The 22,973-nt window shown below is 42.9% G+C and overlaps 1 protein-coding gene across 3 annotated transcripts in view; it reads left to right on the top strand.

Moving 5' to 3' along the window:
* Positions 1-11,908: 11,908 nt before the first annotated feature.
* The window catches only part of LOC129833103 (inactive rhomboid protein 1-like), a 62,560-nt gene continuing 51,495 nt past the window's right edge, over positions 11,909-22,973 (top strand). The window contains exon 1 of one of the 3 annotated variants that reach the window (XM_055897408.1): positions 11,909-12,335. The gene's annotated coding sequence lies outside the window, so the exon portion shown is untranslated. The remainder of the gene's footprint in view (positions 12,336-22,973) is intronic. The other 2 variants (XM_055897406.1, XM_055897407.1) reach the window with 2 other exon arrangements.

Here is a 22,973-nt window from a genome sequence, read left to right as displayed (position 1 = left end):
AAAATGTGGAAATAGGGAAGGGGTCTGAATACTTTCCGAATGCACTGTATGCCTTAATTTCTAAAACACAGACTCTTAGCTTTCATTTGACACCAAATTTGATATGCTAATATGAACTTCACATATTAGTGCTCATAGTTTTATTTTATTTTTTTTACATGGAAATGCTCTACTTTTTTATGTGGCAATAGAGAAAAGGGTAGCTGGTCATTATCCAAAAATAACAGAGAGCGCAACCATTTATGAGAACTTCAATTCCTTGCCTTACTTTAGTACTTTGAGTACATCAACATTGCAAATCAAACACTTCTATGCTTTGAGGGCAGCATGTTGAAGTTATTGGAAGATCATGTGTGGCCAATGTGGAAACCAGGTGTCCTTTAATTCCTATTGGCGACAAGTCTGTGACTGACGGATGGTGAGCCGAGGTGGACGCCAGACACAAACCCCCAGGGCAGCTCTGGTAGTAGAGGCCAGGGATGGTTGGATGACTCTGTCATATATCTGATCTGATAGTCTGGCTGAGGCCATCGTTGCCATGCTCTGGCTCTATCTGTTGGCTAGGTTATCTGTGTTTCCTGTGACTGTCAGCAGTGTGGATGGGCTCTGGGCCGGGCCTGGCAGCTTGGCAGTGCCACTGATGAGTTAAATGGGCTGGATGGGTAGTGGCGGGTAGAGCTTGGCTGTCCTTTTGAATTCTGGCCTTCTTTCATCTCTGATATGAACATAGCTATGACGATGCTTCTTTGCAGGGACGCCAATGACCTGTCTGTGATGCACAGATGGTTGGTCTCCGTACAACAACCTAATGCATCAGCCAGCGCAAGGCAGCACAGGCTGTCTAAATATCTGATAGCACTGTGACTCATAGCCCCCTAATTGCACTGAACAAAAATATAAATGCAACATGTAAAGTGTCGGTCCCATGTTTCATGAGCTGAAATAAAAGATCCCAGAAATGTTCCATACTGTATGCACAAAATATTCCCCTTCACAAGGTTCACCTGTGTAATGATCATGATGTTTAATCAGCTTCTAGATATGCCACACCTGTCAGGTGGATGGATTATCTTGGCAAAGGAGAAATGCTCACTACCAGGGATGTACACATGGGATGGGATGGGGTCTTTTATTTCAGCTCATGAAACATGGGACCAACACTTTACATGTTGCGTTTATATTTTTGTTCAGTATACTTTGGATTTACTCAAGCATATTTTAATCCACTAACCAATCATAAAGCCATAACATGAGGGTTGTATTCTAGTCCATTAAGAATACAGAATACAAATACATTTTTGTTTTCCATTGAAAAAGGTTTTGCTACGGTGTTCCCTACTGAACATGACCCAGGAGGAATTCACTCTGACCCACCAGTGACTTCTGACACAGCATTTAGGAAATAATTTGCTTGCGGTTTGTAAAAGGTGTTTGGAAGATGTATTGCGCTCATAGAAATCCCCTGAAGCTGTCGATGCAGGCATCTCTGTAAGACAACATATTAACTGTGCTTTCACATGGTGCGATATGTAATGATTTACCTATTAAATGTTTTAAACAGACAGATGGCAACCCTCTCATGTTTCAGTGGAGCACCTGCTTGGCTTAGTGTGCTCAGTGTACCACACCAAGGAGAAGGAGCAAAGCCATACTGTTTGGGAGTATTACATCCTGCATGCTTTTCATTAGGCTTCCCCATATGCCAAATGTATATTATCTTCATACTACACTGAGCAAAAATATAAATACAACATGTAAAGTGATGTTAAGCTCAGACATTTTCTATACGCACAAAAGCTTATTTATCTAAAATTTTGGGCAGAAACTTGTTTACATCCCTTTTAGTGAGCATTTCTCCTTTGCCAAGATAATATATCCACCTGACAGGTGTGGCATATCAAGAAGCTGATTAAACAACATGATCATTACACAGGTGCAACTTGTGCTGGGGACAATGAAAGGCCACTAAAATGTGCAGTTTGTACACATTCTTCAGTTGGGTTTGTACAACTGAAGAATTGCTGCACAAACTGTCAGTAGCCGTCTCAGGGAAGCTCATCTGCATGCTCGTTGTCCTCACCAGGGTCTTGACCTGACTGTAACTGACTTCAGTGGGCAAATGCTCACCTTCGATGTCCACTGACACGCTGGAGAAGTGTGCTCTTCACAGATGTATCCTGGTTTAAACTGTACTAGGCAGATGGCGTTGTGTGGGTGAGTGGTTTGCTGATGTCAACGTTGTGAACAGAGTACCCCATGGTGGCAGTGGGGTTATGGTATGGGCAGGCATAAGCTACGGACAATGAACACTATTGCATTTTATCGATGGCAATTTGAATGCACAGAGATACCGTGACGAGATCCCAAGGCCCATTGTTGTGCCATTCATCTGCCTCCATCACCTCATGTTTCAGCATGATAATACACAGCCCCATGTCGCTAGGATCTGTACACAATTCCTCGAAGCTTAAAATCTCCCAGTTCTTTCATTGCCTGCATCCTCACACATGAAGCATGTTTAGGATGCTCTGGATCGATGTGTGTTCCAGTTCCTGCCAATAACCAGCAACTTCGCACAGCCATTGAAGAGGACTGTTATAACATTCCACAGGCCACAATCAATAGCCTGATCAACTCTATGCGAAGGAGGTTAACTCGTTTGTTTTTGTTTTTATGCAGAGGCCATTGGCTACATGGTGGTTTTCTGATGCACTCCCCTACCTTTAAAAAAAATGGTATCTGTGACCAACAGATGCATATCTCTATTCCAATTCATGTGAAATCCAAAGATTAGGGCCTAATGCATTTATTTTAATTGACTGATTTCCTTACATTAAATATTTTAAATTGTTGCATTTATATTTTTGTTCAGTGTATTAACTCTCTCCACAGCAGCTCATCATCCCTCACGTTACTCTTTAAGGACAAATACCATGAATTAAGCACGGCAATAACCCATTTAGAAGAGCAGAGAGCTGACAACTAACAGTATACAGACCTGAGTCCAATGTTAGACTCAAAGGAACTATGATGAAAATAGCTGCTGCAGTACCACCCAATGTAAATAAATCATAACTAAACCCAAACATGAAGTTTTAAAGCAAGTAGCCACAACTTTAGAACACAGTGTTTTCTGACACTGCCTCATCTGCTCGCCTCACTGAACTTTTGCTAAATTTAACCTGATATCTCTGTCAGCTGACAAGCAGATCCAAGCGTTACTAATCAGAGGCTCCATAGTCCTGCACTACTGTACTCTAGTTTTCCCTCCTCTCTCTCTCTCTCTCTCTCTCTCTCTCATGCGTACTGTCTCGCTCTCGCGTGCTGCCTCTCTTTGAATATTGTAAATCTCAGAGTATCGGTGGTTTCATTCAGTTAGTAGTGGCTTAATTTTTTTATTTTGCTACAGTGGCAGGTCAAGGGCATGCTTGCTGCTTCTTCTTGGTTGGATAGACTTGCATTTTTCAGAGGACAAAACTGCAGCTGAGTGAATCAGTGCTTCAGAGAGAAATGCTAGAAACATTTAATTGAATTCTTTAAAATTCTCTTCCCTCTGCTCAAGCACTTGAGCAGTAATGTATTTAGGTTTCTCTCCATTAAATAGGTACATTGATTCTACGTTGAAAGGGCGGTGTCATGTTTTACTGAATTAAACTATAGTTGACATACTTCCAAAAAACGTTGTATGTCTTTCACATTTCACAAAGCTGTTTGCTTAGGATCATAGTCTGTTTTCTGCATTTGAAGTGGTTCTCCATGCTGTTATTCATCAGCTACAGAAGCAGTTGTGGCTACCCAAGTGATTTTGGCACATAATCTTATCTACAGCTACCTGTTTGTTTCAGTTGGCATCAGACTTCTTCTTCTGAACATTACATGGATTCTAGCCCAGGTGTTCTCTACAGCGCTCAATCACCTTTATCAGCAATCCAGTCTTGAGGTGATCTTTCACCTGTTAATGAAAACCAGTCACCGAGGTTCTCTTGTTACTAATTGATGAGAAGAAGCCATATGCGAGGCCTTTGGATGACGGCAGAGCCTAATCTTCATCTGCCTCCTCTCTGTTTGATGGGATTCATATTTAATAGATGATCATGAATGTTTCACGAGACTCTTTTCTTGTGTGGTGCAACAGAGGTGTCAGGTGGGCGTAGATGCTCAGTGGGAGGGAGAGGCAGGATTACTGCTCAACAAGAGTCTCCGAGAGGGCCCTGGCTGGCTGCGCCTAACTGTCAGAGACACGCTTGATCAGAAACATCTGTCCAACCTGCTCACATTTAGTCACTCAACTTTGTGTGGTTCCCAAGAAAGGCGGGCGGGCGGGCGGGCGGGCGGGCGGACGGACGGGCGGGCGGGCAGGCAGGCAGGCAGGCAGGCAGGCAGGCGAAGCAAGGCTGTCTACAGCCCACAGTCGACTACTAATGCTCTGATCATGGCTAGGGGAATCACATTCTGTGTGCCTGCAGCCAAAACTGTGTTTTGTTTGTTCTTTATTTTACCCCTATGACTCTTTTAGAGGCCTCACTCTGCTCTACTTATTCAGCTGCTCAATGTGAGAATGGGATGGACGGTTTTCTCCTTGTTTGGTTGTTTGATCTGAATGCAACCTGCGGCTGCTTCGTTTGTATTCTTCATGTCTATTATTAATGTGTTATAAACTGTGAGAATGTGAGGTTTCATTGGGTTGGAATTCAATATACAGTATAAAGTACCAGTCAAAAGATTGGACACACCTACTCATTCAAAGGTTTTTCTTTATTTTTACTATTTTCTACATTGTAGAATAATAGCGAAGACATCAAATCTATGAAATAACACATATGGAATCATGTAGTAACAGTCTTGAAGGGGTTCCCACAAATGCAGAGCACTTGTTGGCTGCTTTTCCTTCACTCTGCGGTCCAACTCATCCCAAACCATCTCAATCGGTTTGAGGTCGGGTGATTGTGGCGGCCATGTCATCTGATGAGGACTCCATCATTATTCTTGGTCAAATAGCCCTTACACAGGCTGGAGGTGTGTTTTGGGTCATTGTCCTGTGGAAAAACAAATGATAGTCCCATTATGGGCAAACCAGATGGGCTGGCGTATCGCTGCAGAATTCTGTGGTAGCCATGCTGGTTAAGTGTGCCTTGAATTCTAAATAAATCACTGACAGTGTCACCAGAAAAGCACCATCACACCTCCTCCATGCTTCAAGGTGGGAACCACACATGCAGAGATCATCCGTTCACCTACTCTTGCGTCTCACAAAGACAAGGCGGTTGGAACCAAAAATCTAAAATTTGGACTCATCAGACCGGAGGACAGATTTTCACCAGTCTAATGTCCATTGCTCATGTTTCTTGGCCCAAGCAAGTCTCTTCTTCTTATTGGTGTCCTTTAGTAGTGATTCGCGCAGTCTCTTCTGAACAGTTGATGTTAAGATGTGTCTGTTATTTGAACTCTGTGAAGCATTTATTTGGGGTGCAGTTAACTAATGAACTTAATGAACTTATCCTCTGCAGCAGAGGTAACTCTGCGTCTTCCTTTCCTGTGGCGGTCCTCGTGAGAGCCAGTTTCATCATAACGCTTGATGGTTTTTGCTACTGCACTTGAAGAAACTTTCAAAGTTGTTGAAATTTTCCGTATTGACTGACCTTCATGTCTTAAAGTAATGATGAACTGTCCTTTCTCTTTGCTTATTTGAGCTGTTCTTGCCATAATATGGACTTGGTCTTTTACCAAATAGGGCTATCTTCTAAATGCCACCTCTACCATGTCACAACACAACTGATTGGCTCAAACGCATGAAGAAGGAAAGAAATTCCACAAATTAACTTTTAACAAGACACACCTGTTAATTGAAATGCATTCCAGGTGACAACCTCGTGAAGCTGGTTGAGAGAAAGCCAAGCGTGTGCAAAGCTGTCATCAAGGCAAAGGGTGGTTATTTTGAAGAATTTCAAATATAAAATATATTTGGATTTGTAGATTTTTTTGTTGTTGCTTACTACATGATTCCATATGTGTTATTTCATAGTTTTGATGTCTTCACTATTATTCTATAATGTAGAAAATTGTTAAATAAAGAAAAACCCAGGAATGAGTAGGCGTGTCCAAGCGTTTGACCGGTACTGTATATACAAAAGTCAACTTTGCAGAGTATCACTGTATAGGGTAGTTGTTGAGATGTCTCAGTGGCAGCTGGTGTATGGGTTACAGGGTGTATGGAGGGTGAAACATTTGACAAGTGAGATGACTTTGGATCTTGATAGAGCAGAGGCTGTGGCTTTACATTGAACATCACAGCCACTGAGAGTAGATTGTCAATAAGTCATTTTGACAGATCCTCTCCCATCAAATCAAATCAAATGTTATTGGTTAGCAGATGTTAATGCGAGTGAAGCGAAATGCTTGTGCTTCGAGTTCCGAACGTGCAATAATATCTAACAAGTAATCTAACAATTTCACAACAACTACCTTATACACACAAGTGTAAAGGAATGAATAAGAATATGTACATATAAATAAATATATGAATGAGCGATGGCTGTGTGGCATAGGCACGATCCAGTAGATGGTATAGAGTACAGTATATACATATGAGATGAGTAATGTAGGTTATGTTAATTGACATTATAAAAAGTGGCATTGTTTAAAGTGACTAGTGATACATTTATTACATCCAATTTTTTATTATTAAAGTGGCTAGAGATTGAGTCAGTATGTTGGCAGCAGCCACTCAATGTTAGTGATGGCTGTTTAACAGTCTGATGGCCTTGAGATAGAAGCTGTTTTTCAGTCTCTTGGTCTCAGCTTTGATGCACTTGTACTGACCTCGCCTTCTGGATGATAGCAGGGTGAACATGCAGTGGCTTGGGTGGTTGTTGTCCTTGATGATTTTTATGGCCTTCCTGTGACATCGGGTGGTGTAGGTGTCCTGGAGGGCAGGTAGTTTGCCCCCGGTGATGCGTTGTGCAGACCTCACTACCCTCTGGAGAGCCTTACGGTTGTGGGTGGAGCAGTTGCCGTACCAGGCAGTGATACAGCCCGACAGGATGATCTCAATTGTGCATCTGTAAAAGTTTGTGAGTGTTTTCGGTGACAAGCCAAATTTTTGTTGCGCCTTCTTCACCACGCTGTATGGGGGGTAGACCATTTCAGTTTGTCTGTGATGTGTATGCCGAGGAACTTAAAACTTTCCACCTTCTCCACTACTGTCCCGTCGGAGGGGATAGGGGGGTGCTCCCTCTGCTGTTTCCTGAAGTCCACGATCATCTCCTTTGTTTTGTTGACGTTGAGTGTGAGGTTATTTTCCTGACACCACACTCTGAGGGCCCTCACCTCCTCCCTGTAGGCCGTCTCGTCATTGTTGGTAATCAAGCCTACCACCACCAGTCTGCAAACTTGATGATTGAGTTGGAGGCATGCATGGCCACGCAGCCATGGGTGAACAGGGAGTACAGGAGAGGGCTGAGAACGCACCCTTGTGGGGCCGAAGTGTTGAGGATCAGCGGGGTGGAGATGTTGTTTCCTACCCTCACCACCTGGGGGCGGCCGGTCAGAAAGTCCAGGACCCAGTTGCACAGGGCGGGGTCGAGACCCAGGGTCTTGGGCTTAATGACGAGTTTGGAGGTTACTATGGTGTTAAATGCTGAGCTGTAATCAATGAACAGCATTCTTACATAAGTATTCCTCTTATCCAGATGGGTTAGAGCAGTGTGCAGAGTCTCTTCATGCTAGCTGTTCTTATATGTCAGTTTACATTATACCCTTTCCAGATCCATTCACTCTTATGGAATTTATGAAGTTATTCTAAAATAGAGTATAAAATGCACTGCAGTGAATCACCCAAGACCCTAAAGAAATGTAGAAAAAAGCCTCATTATCTCAAAGCTGTACACTATAAGATTATGCAGTCAGTCTGCTGATGTTAATGCATTGACGCATTACATGGTCTCACTCGCTGTTGTTTTCCCCAGTCTATTTGTTAAGCTTCAGATCCCTGATGGAACTATCAGTCTGCTGTCTGGATGATATCTCAATGGAGCTTTGAAGACTGTCAGCCTGCCTGTCTCTCCGATGCCTCCACTCCCCCAGCCTGCTGTATGTATCCGTTTTCCCCACCTGAATGAGAATGGCTTTAACCCATGAATGAACCATATCCTCACTGTACTGCTTGCGTAGCCCAGGAATTATTGTCTCTCTTCCTGCTTTAGCTTACCCTCAGAAATAATGGTCCTTCCCCTACATCTGTGGTTGGCTGACACAGGAGGAAACAGTTGTGTTATCCGTCTGACAGTGTTCCTCTGCTTAAACATGGCCTTTGCAGCTCAATCCTTTTATCTGTGTGTGATTGATGGAGCTTCAGGGGAGCTGGAGTGCTCTTAGAGGTCTGGCGTCAGCTGTCTAATCGCTAGTTGCCTATGCCCTGGCCTGGTTTTACCTCTTTCGCACTTCCCCCTCTCCTCGACCCCGGTGAAAGTTTACCGTTAATCACAGCTACTTTTTTTTTTTCTTTTTTTTTTCTTGGGGGTGGATCAGCTTAATATTGCGGAAAGAATGTTGCTTCCAATGTAATTGTCTGCATCATTTCCAATCCCCCATATTTTTTTGAGTAAATATATATATCCATTCACGTATGCATACATATACACATATATACATACACATACCTACATAGACATACATACTTTTTTTTAAAGAGTATACCTTTATTGTTATTCCCCGCAAACCCTACCACCGATCCCCCAATTGGAGTAATCACAGCTACTTCATGGTACATCAATCAGAAACTCCCTACGCTACCTCACAGGCCTTTAATGTATGTATTGAAGAGAGTTCTGACGTTTGTATTTTACTTACTCACAAGGTATATCAGAACGTATACAGTGGGAAAGGGGGATACCTAGTCAGTTGCACAACTAAATGCATTCAACTGAAATGTGTCTTCCGCATTTAACCCAACCCCTCTGAATCAGAGAGGTGTGGTGGGCTGTCTTAATCGAGGTCCATGTCATCCGCGCCCAGGGAGTAGTTATTGTTGGGGGTTAACTTCCTTGATCAAGGGCAGAACGGCAAATCTTTCCAAGGATTCGAACCAGCGACCTTTCGGTGTCTGGCCCAACGCTCTTAACCGCTAGGCTACCTGCCGCCACAATGCTAATAGAGGCTCAGAAGCATACAGTATGTTTCTGTGTTTCTGACATTTTCTTCAGGACTAAACATTTCTCTTTATAGGCGGAAAATGGCACAAATGTTCAGTAGTCGTGCCACTTTCGAGGTGTTGCAAGGTTTCATTGCCACTCTCCTGACATGACGCCAGCCATGTGTGTCTTGTGGTCACTTCTGGCAGCTAGTGAGTCAGTGTTTTACAGGGGAGGCAAGACACTGCTAGGCAACCTGTTGCTTTTCATGAATAAGTGTCGACTTCAGCCAGGGACAGCCTCAGGGCTTCCAGACTCTCTGGTCAAGAGAGAGTGTTTGGATGGAGAAGTGGAGCCAGAAAGCCATGAGGGAGGGAATCCCGGGCTGAGGTAACCCCTGCCAGGAGAGGAACCTGGGGCTACTGTACCCAGCAGTCACAATCTAGAGAAACCCGCTAGGGCTGTCATTATCTCTGGAACCTCCTGCCCCCGTATCAGACTCCCTACTCTAAATGCCCAGAGTGGATATGAGCTTTCACCGAGAACATGGAATTGAATGGTCTTTACATTAGAACCAAAATACTTTGTTCTCTGAGGAGCACTTAAAAGCTCCAAACAACTATTCCAGGACAAAAACCTCCCTTGGATTGAATTAAAGAACAGAGAGTACTTTGAATATCAAATTGTTAATTTGATCCACACTGTAATTGTAGGTGATCGTCTGCTACAGATTGTTAATAGCTGACATGAAAAACAAATCCGACCTGGAAACAGGGAAAACACATGACTGCTTAAAAGAGGTTGGGTCTACATAAGAGTTTCAGCCACTCTTGGAGGAAAATGGAAGTATCTCTATAAACAAATGCATTCATGAGACAGCCTATAGGGAGGAGGTCAAAGACATGGCAGTGTGGTGCCAGAGCAACAACCTCTTCCTCAACATGATCAAGACAAAGGACATGATCATGTACTACAGGAAAAGGAGGGCCGAGCACTTCCCCATTCTCATCGACGGGGCTGCAGTGGAGCAGGTTGAGAGCTTCAAGTTCCTTGTTGTCCACATCACCAACAAACTATCATGGTCCAAACACACCAAGACATTCTTGAAGAGGGTACGACAAAACCTATTACCCCTCAGGAGACTGAAAAGATTTGGCATGGGTCAGCAGATCCTCAAAAGGTTATACAGCTACACCTTCGAGAGCATCCTGACTGGTTGCATCACTGCCTGGTATGGCAACTGCTCGGCCTCCGGCCTCAATGCGCTACAGAGGGTTGTGCGTACGGCCCAGTACATGACTGGGGCCTGGGGCCAAGCCTCCTGCCATCCAGGACCTCTACACCAGGCGGTGTCAGAGAAAGGCACTAAAAATCACCAAAGACTCCAGCCACCCTAGTCATAGACTGTTCTCTCTGCTACCGCATGGCAAGTGGTACCAGAGCGCAAAGCCTAGGTCCAAAAGACTTTGTAACAGATTCTAGCCATAAGACTGCTGAACATCTAATCAAATGGCTACTTGGGTTATTTGCATTGACCCCCCCCTTTTTATGCTGCTGCTACTTGCTGTTTATTATCTATGCATAGTCACTTTACCCCTACCTACATGTAGATATTACCCCAATTACCTCGACTAACCTGTACCCCCGCACATTGACTCGGTACCCCCTGTATATAGCCTCGTTATTGTTATTTTATTGTTGCTCTTTTATTTTTTTTACTTTATTTTTACTTTATTTTCTTAACTCTTATTTTTCTTAAAACTACATTGTTGGTTAAGGGCTTGTAAGTAAGCATTTCACTGTAAGGTCTACACCTGTTGTATTTGGCGCATTTGACAAATACAATTTGATTTGATTTGAATCAGGGCTGTAAAAATATGAAAGAACAAGACCAATTTAGTCAAACAAACGTGTGTGTTTTTTCTGCTTTTCATGTGTCTCTCTCAGGAGGAAATGGCTGGCGTATGGGAACAGGGTCCGTGGGTTGGGAAAGGAAGGCACATGAGGCTTGGAGAGTAGAGTGAGTAATCATGAAGACATGCTCATATGTAGCGCCTGTTCATATGCCCATCAATGCCTAACTAAAACTCAAGTGATAGAATACTTTAGAACAGTACACAGTCGACAGCACAGATGTTATTCTATACAATTATCTTGGGAATTCATTAGGCTACAGTAGGTTATTATAGGACAGGCTGCCTAAGATAGTCATTTATGTATCTATTTTTAGAGGTGTCTAGCCACTTGTCCATGGAATTGACCAAACACAGACAGGATGGGGTTTGAGTTATGTCAAGCTTCTAGGTTCAGTTATCTAAAAGGATGTGATGTGAAACAGTATCACATGACTGCTCTCACAACAGCGACCCTTGAGACACGGGACCATGCATGTCTATGCAGAGTCATTCTGTCCACATCTGTTATTCATTAACATGTTAGGACCGTGGTTTTGTTTCAGTTTGATTAATGCTTGAAACTTGCTTTACAAATAAAGTTGTTATGACTGGGATATAAAGAACAGATATTGAACAGATCTGTTGAAATGATCATGGCCTTACTTTAACTACAACATCAGTAGCCTACAAAGGTATGAAGACGGGAGTAATACTAAGTGTGCTAATAACCTTCAGTTACAGTTGACACATGATTCAACAATTTATTGATCACGGCTGGTCAGGTATGTCCTATGATGTCATGTCATATGATTTCTCTGGATGGGCCAATGTCTGGGTAGTGCCAAATGAGAGCGGACATGATTTGTTACGATCCTGTCTCTTTAATATTTTTAACCTGATCTCTTCTTAGCCACGCCCGTCAGCCGGTTAGCGCCGAGCGCGGCAGTGGCTGTCCATGTAAACCGATTGGCTGGTGGGTTTGACGGTCTTGTCCTATGCTCAAGGGCGGGGTTCTCGGTCGGTGAAACTGAATTACCAGCGGAAGAAAACTTACCCTTGTTGAGCCTTGCGGTGTGGGAATGCGCTGGACACTGCCTGTGAAAATAGGAGCCCAATAGACATATCTGGGAATGTCTTAACGTTTTGTCACTAGTTCCAGGATATATAAATAGACTCTTGTTTGACTCGAAATAAATAATTATTTTTCCTTCTCAGAATGAAGTGACATCACATTTCAGTAACTGGGATCTGAAATCTTTACAACCAGATTTTTTCTCCGCAACGGGAAACATAGGATTTGATTTTGATAAGGGTAAGTTTATTTGTATACTACATGAATAGGCTGGGTTTAGAGTGCTAGTGTATATAGGATTTAAAACATCAGAAATAGAATGTTAAGAAGACGATCCTGAAAAAGCGATCTGTCCCTCTGTCTCGTGTGCGCACAGTTGTATGATCGATAGCCTACACCGGGATCGATAGCCTACTCACACGATCCAAAGGGAATGTATCGAACGAATTGTACTATTTGATATTGGAACCTGTTTTGAATGTCCTGGTTCACATGCATTTGTGCTGTAGATTGGAAAGATCTACGTGTATCGCTATACAATATAATACCTGTCATTCGTTTTGCATATTTGTGATTGTGAATGACAGCTTGTCATCACCTCAATACCAGTGCCTCTATTCTATAAATGTTTGTCATTTCCGCGAGCGCCTATAGGCTTCACGACAGTCCTGCATGTTCATTTGTAGCACAGTAGCACGCCCGGTCTGTAAAGGAGCACATAGCAAGGCATTACTACATAATATGACTGCTATTACGCAGGCTTACACCTTAGGTCTTTTGTCAGGTGATGAATGTAACAGTTCTCCTCTGATCATTTTTCTCCTGGAAAAAGTGGTTTCAGGTGTTTTCTAAGCAAAATAATTGGAATACAATTATTATGGCTGTACTCTTTCACCTTGTACTCCAACGATTGTTCATGACGACCATTATCAATATTCTGTTATGAACTATTAATAGTAATTGTTAGGTAATTGATTGCTTGTTAACATTTTCATACATGTCATGAATGCAATGCCATTGTTTAGACTCCACAATATAGCATAGGCGTCTGCCTCCACTGTGCTACCAGATCAATGGACACTGCACTATAGCCCCCTGTGTGCAACAGGAATGAGAGATGTATTCAGATGTGTTATTTTGGCAAAGTGAGAGGAGCAGCAGGCCAGGCAGGCAGCACATGGCCATCCACAGGATCATCATGAGGACTGATGTCATGACACAGATACAGCAGGCAGGGCCATCATGTGTGATAGTGACGGTCATGTTCATCCTCTATTACCGTTGCCTGTGTGTGTGTGTGTGTGTGTACAGTGCGAGGCATGTGTGGAGGAAGGTGTGTGGCATTTTGTGAGAGCGTATTCCTGTGAAAAACCGAGGGGTTCTGGAGCTGGCATTGAAGGGAGCAGGTGGGAATGGGCTAGCCAGGCCTGTGTTGGTTGGTTGGTATGTGGGTGTAGCAGGGAGCTGCTGAGGGGGCACACTGGACTGTAGTCATGCCCACATGAGTCATGGTGCAGTATCTGTCTATCTATCAGTCAGTCTTGCTAAGTGTGCAACACTCACTCTCTCTCCATGTGGTGTTGTTTTCACTTGGGTTACTGGGTTGAACCGGGTTCACCCTCAGGAGTCCTGTTTTGAACCCACCAGACAGTGCCAGACTTGTTTTGGTCTTGTTTTTATCTTTAGGGGAGGGACACTAGCATGGTAGCGTGCATGCATCTCTATTATATGTAAGGCCTTCTAAGGCAGCCATGAAGTTGTGTTCTGTGTTGGTGTTTGTTCTAATCACTTCATGATGAAAAGCTGACCCGTTTTCAGATGTGGATGTGTCATGGCAGATCCTCTGCTGCTCCGTCCAGTCGATGATGCAGCCCCTTGGTACGAAAAAAAAAGCAGTTCCATATTTCCTGGAATGATCTTCTTGATTAACATGGTCTCAGAGCATTTCGTATGATTCTGTACGTAAACCCAAGACACTCTATTTAGTATGATATGTTACATTTCGTATGGTTTGTATTCATTTGTGGATGTCCATCATCCATTTCGTACAATATTTGACGAATTTGCAAAACGTACAATATGTTACAAATATGTTACCGACACGCAACCTTTGGGCCCACCTACCTATCGCCGACCAACCACCCTCCTTTTGTTTTTGCCTTAAGCAAATTCTATCTTATGTAATCATACCAAACATAACATATCATACGTTTACTATGTTACATCTAGTCTATAAGACCGTTCTGTCTTGTTATGAAACTACATTGTTCTTGCCCATGGCCTTCAGGTATTTACCCTAGTCTCTGTACTGTTCTCTCTCTCTCTCTCTCTCTCTCTCTCTCTCTCTCTCTCTCTCTCTCTCTCTCTCCTCTCTCTCTCTCTCTCTCTCTCTCTCTCTCTCTCTCTCTCTCTCTCTCTCTGTCTCTCTCTCTGTGTTTCTCTCTCTTGTTCTGTTTGTGTGTGTGTGTGTGTGTGTGTGTGTGTGTGTGTGTGTGTGTGTACGTGTGTGTGTGTGTGTGTGCTGAGCACATGCTTCTCTAAATCAACCCAGGCTGCCTGCTGCGGCTTCAAAAGGCCTTGCTACATCATGTGAAACCCAGAGATTATAATCATGTAGTGATGACTATGGTGTGCTATAATGCCATTGGGATGATGTAATAGCTCATTATTATTGCTCTCTTATTAGTAATTATAGTGTTAGTATAAATCAAAGTAATATCAATTGTTGAAGAGAAGACATTTTCAACCACAGGCATATCTGTGGTTGAAAATGCTTTACCCTTTTGGGTTAATTGTAGCATTAGTGTGGGCTAAATCCTAACACGGAATTCTCACGTGAATCACACACCCAACAATCTGAGTTATGTATGTGTATCCACATCTCAAATGAGGATTCCTCTGTTTGTGGAAGCGAGCTTGCAGTTGTAAAATATAGGGCAAAGCAACAGTATCTCTTGTCTTGCAGTTAAACATGTCAACCAACTTGGTGAGCAGCTTTAGTTACAATAAGCGGGGTGTTTTTGCTCAGCAGATCAGTTAAGAGTGTTCCCACTACGGCAGACAGATAGACGGTGCTTTACAAGCATGGCAGGTATAGTTTCACTGAAGAATAATGGCGAGAGAAGAACAATTTACTGCCTCTGCGCTCTCTTTGATCTGGGCCCCATTGGTGCTTGCTCAACCACGACCGTCAATAACTTTGATGTGCTTGTAGTCAGCCTGGAGTTTGTGTCAGATTGTGTCAAGGCTTCAGGAATGGTTGATAAGCAAAAACAGACCACTCTTTTCAGACGTTGCAAAAATGATTTGTCGCGTCAATCTATGAACCGTGGAGAATATGCCGTGGGGATTAGGCTTTATGTGGAATACTTGTGAACAGGAAGATGTTTTCCTCACGCTGTCAGACACTGAAAGCATTTCTCTACATGCAAGTGAAAACACAAACCTTCACATTAGTTCCCAACAGTCACAATGAAAAAACCTCATCAAAACCAATCCCCCACCATTTTGTGTCGTGTGAGGAGTTGGCGTGGCCATTGAGGCTACTTGTTTGAATTCACAGTCATCCTCCCTCGGGTGTCTTGAGTTTGGCCGTGTATGAATAAATGGAACATTGCTTTGGTCTGTGAGTTTCCTGTCAGTGTTCAGGCCTTGATTATGTGAGTCCCAGGAAAGCAGCCGTGAAGCAGCTAACTGTAACCCTCCCATTACATCTTGGAGGTGGCACGTAGGGCCTGTGCTGCAGAGGCTAGGCCCGGCCAACAGACGGGACTGCAAACTCAGTCAGATGTGACGTAATGCTATTTCAGGTCTACCTCTGGTCTCCAAGGCTCTGTCTGCCAGCAAGCCATTCTGCCTGCTCCTCTCTCTCTCTTAGTCCCTATGTTAGCACCTCATCTATCAAAACTCAGCCATGACCTATGTTGGAATCCACAGTCAGGAATCCCAAGAAACTCAATTACCGATGTTTCCTGTTATGACTACAGGGCAGAATGGGAACTTCCTTTAACTGAATATAGGGATTAATATAGATTTTTTAATGTTATTATTTGTTTAAAGCTGATTTTAGGTGGGGCTTAGTCTGATGAGATGAAATGTAGGGCATGATCCTTGCTGCTGGGGTTTTTCTGGATTCCATTGGTTGTTGTTCTCAATGGGGTGGCGTCTGGTCTGAGACTGGTTAACCTGGCGGCACTCGCCATTCTCAGGACCATGGGAATGTTGTGGGTACTCCCACCAAGCAGACTAGAGCTCCAAGGAGGAGGAACTGCTCTGTGTATTTTGATCTTCCAGCTCTGTGTCTGTAGACAGAAACTATAAGGGTGTTTGTCTTTTTCACAGGTAAAAAAGAAGGGGTCCATAGGAACGTATTGTTCCATAGCTGTTGACATGTGGATAGTGCAGATCCTGTGTAATATCTCATAACACAGAGTTTACACAACAAGTCAGAATCTCTAGTCCAATTCAGATCCTGCCACTCAAAACAGATGAAATATAGGCTTCATTTTTTGAATGGTTGTCAAGTGGACAGTTAGTGGAACTATTGTCAGTCTTGTTCTTATTCGACAGGAATCTTGAGTGCAGGACTAAAAATAACATATACCACATTCAGCACTTTTCCTCGCCCTTTTGCTAGGAAGTGGGCGTTCTGATGTACACCAACAAAGTCCATTATTGCAAAATCCTCAAGAGAAATCTTTGTTCTTCAGTTTTCAGTTAGAGCCCATTAGTACAGGTCTCTACTGTCAGACTGTCCATAGTGTTAGATTCCTACACACACTATCTCTTTAAAAGACTGAATGGCCAGACAGACACAAGGATTGGAGAGGGACAACTATAGTTAATATCCCAGGACTGTTACAGTTGAGAGCACATTTTTAAATAGGGCGGCCTGCCTTCTCCGACCCTATCTTTGGCACAGCAAGCCTTCAGCCCCTAGTGCAGGGATCATCAACTAGATTCAGTCACGGGACGATTTTTTCTTGAGCGGATGGTCAGGGGGCCGTAACATAATTACAAATCATTTGTAGACTGCAAATTGACCGCAAGAAGCCCAAACAAAAATGATACAATGACCATGAGTTTCACTATCGTTGTAACGGGTGTCGTAATCCTCCTCCTCAAACGAGGAGAGGATAGAAGGATCGAAAGACCAAAATGCAGCGGGTTGTGAATACATAATGAATTTTAATAAACAAGACGAAACTAAACACACGAAGAACACTTGATACTTTACAAAACAACAAAACGAAGTAAACAGACCTGGACACGAACTTACATACAACGTGAAGAACGAACAGGAACAGACTACAAATACCTAACGACAATAAAACAGTCCCGTATGGTGCGCACATACACTGACACGGAAGACAATCACCCACAAACAAACAGTGAGAACCTCCTACCTTAATATGACTCTCAATTAGAGGAAAACGCAAAACACCTGCCTCTAATTAAGAGCCATACCAGGCAACCCAAAACCAACATAGAAACGGAAAACATAGACTGCCCACCCAAAACTCACGCCCTGACCATCACACACATACAAAACAACAGAAAACAGGTCAGGAACGTGACAATCGTGAATATGTTGAGTGAGAAAATTCCAGACGCAGAAATATCATACCCCCAAGACATGCTAACCTCTTACCATTACAATAACAGGGGAGGTTAGCATTTTTACAGGGAGATGATATTTGTCCCTCTGTAACTTTCTCACTCATCATTATTCACAATACCTTCAGGACTATCCGTATTCATGGTAGCATCAACATTAATGTAGAAGTGTTTGGACACATATTCTATTCTTATTTACAATAAAAGTGACTCCAATGACACGATACGTTATTTACCATTCATTTCTATCGGGCACAAAATACTCTGAAACACAACCCATAACCGAAACAAACAGCAAATGCATCCAAAAAGTTTGTAGAGTCACAAGCTTGATGTAGTCATTACGTGCTATGAATATGGGACCAAATAATAAACTTTTGACTACCTTAATACAAAAATAAGTGAATTTGTCCCAATACTTTTGGTCCCCTAAAATGGGGGGACTGTTTACAAAAAGTGCTATCATAACTGTTTACCCAATATGGATAAAAAATACCCGCAAATTAAAGCTGACAGTTTGCACTTTAGTCTTTGTATCATTTCAAATCCAAAGTGCTGGAGTACAGATTCAAAAGAAGAAAAAATTATTCACTATCCTAATAATTTCAGAGGGTACTGTATTACGCTCTATTGTGCGTGGGAATACTTTGGAACAGATTTCCATAATGAAGATCACTTGGAGCTGATTTGCTGGGGGTTTTACAGTCTTTTATGTCCAACAGCAAAAACAACTTTTCTGCTTAGTAAACTTGGGGGGTTAGGGTTAACCCAAACCCTAACCCAAAGAAAATCACCCAAGGGCCGCCAGTTGGGAAACCCTGCCCTATTAGTGTATCACGCTATAAACTCACGTAGACTGTTCCCCTGCATGGAAGAGCACACAGAGTCATACACAGTAATATCTGGACAGTCTCAACCAACAGTCCACACCACCACCTCCATCACATACCTTGGGCCCAACTCACTCTGTAACGGAGTTTCCAAGAAATGAGGGTGTGCTTTTTGAACAGCTCTGTGACTTGGACTTGCCTGGCCCTATGGGAGGAGGTGGATCCAGGAATGACTAATGATAACTGACAGGGAGACCACTTGGATCACTCCGAGTACACTTTGTACTTGAAACTTGAAGCACACTGCTACCCTTGGACAGAAGGTTTGACATTTCCAGTTTCGAGGGACCACCATGGTCCCTTACTTGCTGTAAGGGAGTGTGTGCCTTGGCTGTTCTTGTTAAAGCACTCTGAAGTAGTGAAGTCGTCCAAGTGCTACAGCACAGGAAGGTTCTGTAGTTGAACTGTTCTGTTGTGTTTTAAGATCTTTGTGTCACAACAATTGAAATTGGTAATGACGTCATCCTGAAATTCTGCTTGTCCTTCCCGTTAGTTTACTCTCCTGTTCTTGTCTGCTGCCTGTGCTACACTTCAGATCCATGCCAACTCTTCCATCCATTGGCCAGTTGTCAGTGGTTGTGCTTGGCATTGCCTTGTGCCAGGAAGATGATGTAAAGCCTACCAGTGATGCCAGTGTTGCCACCCAGTTGATCACGTCACGCACTGCAATAATGAAGCCGTCTTCTGGATTCTTCTGGTTGCGAGCACAGTAGTGAAGGACATTTGCATGTAGAGCAGCGATTCAACAGAAAAAGAAATCAGTGAATAGTCTGTCAGGTTCTTCAGTCTGGGGACGTAACCCAGATACAGTGAGTCAAGTTGGTTCTGCTGCTGTAGGGGTTGACTAATGCACACTCATCACCACCACTCTGTCTCTCCTAATTACTCAGTCACACTATAACCTGTTACCTGACTGATGAGGGTTTATTTGGATTCTCTCACAATGACGAGCACACCTGGGAAGCTGGGATATGTGTCATCCCTTGTCCCCCACCTTATCTCCCCTGTCAACACATTGAGCTCATCTCTGTGGAGGAGTCTGTGTTTTCCTCAGCCCAATCTACAGGGTGAGGACGGAGGAGGCCCTCTTCAGCCTACTGTATCTCCCATGGGGTCTGCCCCAGCCATAGCCCCAGCCTTCCTGTGCCTGTGTTTGGGGGTTTCCATGACTCTCTGTGCAGCACAGCTGGCTGCAGCAGGCCCGTCCGCCCCTGCTCTCTCTCCCCGACCCCTCAGACCTGAACCCTGGCTGGCCTCCCTTCTGATGATCCCCCAGGGCCAGCTTCACTTCCTCAGAGATGACTTGATGATAGAGGATCCTATGGCACCTTGTTAGATTAGGGAATAAGATGTAAGGATACAGGTGAGGGGCTTGTCTGAAACAGGTCAATCAAATGTTATGTGTGGGGGAGATTCCAGGGCATGTGAGAGCTGAGAGAATGGCCAAATGTAGCTCCAAAAAAAGATCACTAAACAGAGATTATTAGCTTATTTTTCTCCTCTTCATCTAATACGGTGCACATATTAAATACTGAGGGATATGAAATACAGACATGCGTCTAAACCGCATCGTCATTGTAACGTTTTGACTTTATTTTCACGGTCTGTTGATGGTGCTCAGGAGACTATGATGCAGTGTATCAAGCACAAAAATACTCACTCTGAGATCATACGTTCACCCACACTTGTCTCACAAAGACCTGGCGGTTGAAACCAAAAATCTCCAATTTGGACTCCAGACCAAAGGACACATTTCCACCGGTCTAATGTCCATTGCTCGTGTTTCTTGGCCCAAGCAAGTCTCTTCTTATTATTGGTGTCCTTTAGTAGTGGTTTCTTTGCAGCAATTCAACCATGAAGGCCTGATTCACACAGTCTCCTCTGAACAGTTGATGTTGAGATGTGTCTGTGAAGCATTTATTTGGGCTGCAATTTCTGAGTCTGGTAACTCTAATGAACTTATCCTCTGCAGCAGAGGTAACTCTGGGTCTTCCTGTCCTGTGGCGGTCCTCATGAGAGCCAGTTTCATCATAGCGCTTGATGGTTTTTGCGACCGCACTTAAAGAAACTTTCAAAACTCTTGAAATGTTCTGTATTAATGTACCTTCATGTCTTAAAGTAATGATGGACTGTCATTTCTCTTTGCTTATTTGAGCTGTTCTTGCCGTAATATGGACTTGGTCTTTTACCAAATAGGGCAATCTTCTGTTTACCAACCCTACCTTGTCACAACACAACTGATTGGCTCAAACATATTAAGAAGGAAATAATTTCCACAAAATTAACTTTTAAGAAGGCACACCTGTAAATTGAAATGCATTCCAGGTGTCTACCTCATGAAGCTGGTTGAGAGAATGCCAAGAGTTTGCAAAGCTGTCATCAAGGCAAAGGGTGGCTATTTGAAGAATCTCAAATATAAAATATATTTTGATTTGTTTAAAACTTTTTTGGTTACTACATAATTCCATGTGTTATTTCATAGTTTTGATGTCTTCACTATTATTCTACAATGTAGAAAATAGTAAAAATAAAGAAAAACCCTGAGTAGGTGTTCTAAAACTTTTGACCGGTAGTGTATATGTCAAAGGTAAATGGGTTTGTCTGGTTGGAGTCACTCTGTGTAGAAGATTAAAGATCCATAGTACACATCCTCAACAGCTACTGTGTAAGTGACTGTATATGTGTTGAATAAATTGAAACCTCAGATTGTTGCCCCCAATTGTAGAATTGCCTTGTTGCCATATGGAGACGGGTACTACATAGCAGCAGTATGCTGTAGTAGTCTGTGGTTCATCTCTGGCCCCTGCTGTGATGGGGGTTACAGCTGAAAGATGGCACGTGTCACATGCTCTGGGACATTCCATCCCCTGTCACTTGGCTTTGAGGACACCATCCCATGCCCTGCCTGCCAGTCCTCTGCTCAAGCACTAGCAGTGAGTGCTCTGCCCCTATCACTAGCTGTAACATCCCAGAGGAAGCCCCCAGTCTTAATATTATGACTGGTCATAGCAGGTATTAGGCCTCAGACCCTGTTTGTTGTGATGCTGGTCAGGAAATCAATTCCTTCGATCTGCTTGTGTGTATTCTGTGTGTTATTTTTCATTTGTGTACATGTTTCACCAGAAACCGCACGTCTGCTGAACCAGTTGAGGTCACTTCCTTCCTTGCAAGAATGTTCTTGGTTTGAGGAAGTGATATCATGAAGAGTACGGTGTTCTTCAATACATATGTGACTCACTCCAAACCCAATATACAGTGGGGAGAACAAGTATTTGATACACTGCCGATTTTGCAGGTTTTCCTACTGACAAAGCATGCAGAGGTCTGTAATTTTTATCATAGGTACACTTCAACTGTGAGAGACGGAATCTAAAACAAAAATCCAGAAAATCAAATTGTATGATTTTTAAGTAATTCATTTGCATTTTATCACTCCAAACCCAATACATATTTGACTCACTCCAAACCAATGCATATTTGACTCACTCCAAACCCAATATATATTTGACTCACTCCAAACCCAATACATATTTGACTCACTCCAAACCCAATACATATTTGACTCACTCCAAACCCAATTTATATTTGACTCACTCCAAACCCAATACATATTTGACTCACTCCAAACCCAATACATATTTGACTCACTCCAAACCCAATTTATATTTGACTCACTCCAAACCCAATTTATATTTGACTCACTCCAAACCCAATATATATTTGACTCACTCCAAACCCAATATATATTTGACTCACTGCAAACCCAATACATATTTGACTCACTGCAAACCCAATACATATTTGACTCACTCCAAACCCAATACATATTTGACTCACTCCAAACCCAATACATATTTGACTCACTGCAAACCCAATACATATTTGACTCACTCCAAACCCAATACATATTTGACTCACTCCAAACCCAATATATATTTGACTCACTCCAAACCCAATATATATTTGACTCACTCCAAACCCAATATATATTTGACTCACTCCAAACCCAATACATATTTGACTCACTCCAAACCCAATATATATTTGACTCACTCCAAACCCAATATATATTTGACTCACTCCAAACCCAATATATATTTGACTCACTCCAAACCCAATACATATTTGACTCACTCCAAACCCAATATATATTTGACTCACTCCAAACCCAATATATATTTGACTCACTGCAAACCCAATACATATTTGACTCACTCCAAACCCAATACATATTTGACTCACTCCAAACCCAATATATATTTGACTCACTCCAAACCCAATATATATTTGACTCACTCCAAACCCAATACATATTTGACTCGCTGCAAACCCAATACATATTTGACTCACTCCAAACCCAAAACGAATGAAA

The sequence above is a fragment of the Salvelinus fontinalis genome, chromosome 34 (genome assembly GCF_029448725.1).
Source record: "Salvelinus fontinalis isolate EN_2023a chromosome 34, ASM2944872v1, whole genome shotgun sequence".
In the NCBI taxonomy this organism is placed as follows: Eukaryota; Metazoa; Chordata; class Actinopteri; order Salmoniformes; family Salmonidae; genus Salvelinus; species Salvelinus fontinalis.
Note: the sequence above shows the minus strand (reverse complement) of the source record. Positions and strands in the feature narration are given on the sequence as shown.